This window comes from Etheostoma spectabile, unplaced genomic scaffold (genome assembly GCF_008692095.1).
Source record: "Etheostoma spectabile isolate EspeVRDwgs_2016 unplaced genomic scaffold, UIUC_Espe_1.0 scaffold00009661, whole genome shotgun sequence".
Lineage (NCBI taxonomy): Eukaryota > Metazoa > Chordata > Actinopteri > Perciformes > Percidae > Etheostoma > Etheostoma spectabile.
In genome coordinates, this window is record NW_022603733.1 from 12501 (window position 1) to 14349 (window position 1849).

A 1849-nucleotide genomic window follows, 5' to 3' on the forward strand; every position below is an offset into this window, starting at 1 on the left:
TAGGGTTAGGTTAGGGTTAGGGTTAGGGTTAGGGTTAGGGTTAGGGTTAGGGTTAGGGTAGGGTTAGGGTTAGGGTTAGGGTTAGGGTTAGGGTTAGGGTTAGGGTTAGGGTTAGGATAGGGGGTAAACACCACGTCTTGACGAAAAAATTGAATAGACAAAAAACGAAAGGAGATAGAGGGATGAAACCAAGCTCCGCCTCCCCATTTTGGGGGTCTCTGGACACGCCAGAAGTGTCCGCTTGTCTCTACGACTTACGGTTCTCGAGATATGAAAAAAGTGTCAAAATTTGACGAAAAGAAGTTCATAAGTCCTCGTAGGAAGGTCGCAGCCAGCTCAAAATTGGTTCTTTGTAATCCTCTCCTCAAGCCAGATTCCTAGACACCCAACATGGCCTACTTTCGTGACATTGTTTTTTTTCATTTTGTCTTACTTAGGGTTAGGGTTAGGGTTAGGTGTTAGAATTATCTCGATGATCCCCCCCGCTTCATCCGTCGACTGGGCGGTTAGATAGGGGATCAAAGGTAGGTGCACGGGCCGGCGCACGTCAGTATGAACTTACCATTCCTACAATGTCCTCTACCTAATTCTTTTCGATTTTGGAAGTACATTCAGTACTTTTAACAGCATAATCCTTGTGGTTTTTCCTAAACAGGGTTCATGTTTGATCGGCCAGTTTGTCACTTTATGAGCCGATCAGTTTTTACGTTTCCTGAATAGGTAAATGTTTCAATAATGCTTTCCCCATTGTTATTCAATGAGTGATAGTGCTTGTGACAGCATAATCGTTTTTCAAACCCCAGACATCGCCACAGTTCTTGTCTTCCAGGAAAATGTTTTTAAAGTTTAAAACATTTTGATTATTAAAGAGTTTGTTTTTTCATTGATTTGTTTGGTCAGTCCAGAGTGTTTTATTCACATAATAATAGAGGACGAAAGCCTGGAGGTAATTTTCCATGAGGGTAAGTATATTTGAGTTTCAGGCAACGTTTCATTTGTGCCCATCTTCTGTAAGAAATGTCTTTTACAGAGTCTATATTTGACTCAGAAGAGTTAGAGAGTGAAGAGAAGAAGAGGAGGGATGATGAGGAAGAATTTACAAAACATCAAACCATCGTATGATATCCTGCCAGTAGGATTTATGAATATAGGGCAAAGGTCAAAAGATAAAAGGAAATCAAAACGAACTTTAATATATTTTGAAGGGTTAGGGTTAGAGGGTTAGGGTTAGGGTTAGGCCCAATTTACTCTGGGTTAAGTTTAGGGTCAGGGTTAGGGTCAGGCCTGTAAACCTATGGTTGGGTTTAGGCATAGTTCACTATTGGTTGAGTTTAGGGTTAGAGGTCAGGGTTAGGCCCAATTTACTCTGGGTTAAGTTTAGGGTCAGGGTTAGGGTCAGGCCTGTAAACCTGTGGGTTGGGTTTAGGCATAGTTAACAATGGGTTAAGTTTAGGGTCCGGGTTAGGGTCCGGCTGTGTTTTATTGGTTTCACTATACAGTTAAGATTTAAATCATTTAAATGATTTTATTCTAAATAGTAGGACACATCATCAGTAGAGAACCTTGGAATCATCAGGTGTTTCGGCCATTACCACTAGACACCCTCCTCCAAGGGCGGCCCAACCGGGGTTGATCAAATCCCGGCGTGTGTCCCATAGCCAATTCAAATTTTCTTCTGTATTACAGTCTGTTTTGAAGAGTATTTAAGATGTATTTTCTTGTGTGGTACAGGATATTAGTGCATTTAAAAAGACTTGTTAGGGTTAGGGTTAGGGTTAGGGTTAGGGGGTTAGGGTTAGGGTTAGGGTTAGGGTTAGGGTTAGGGTTAGGGTTAGGGTTAGGGTTAGGG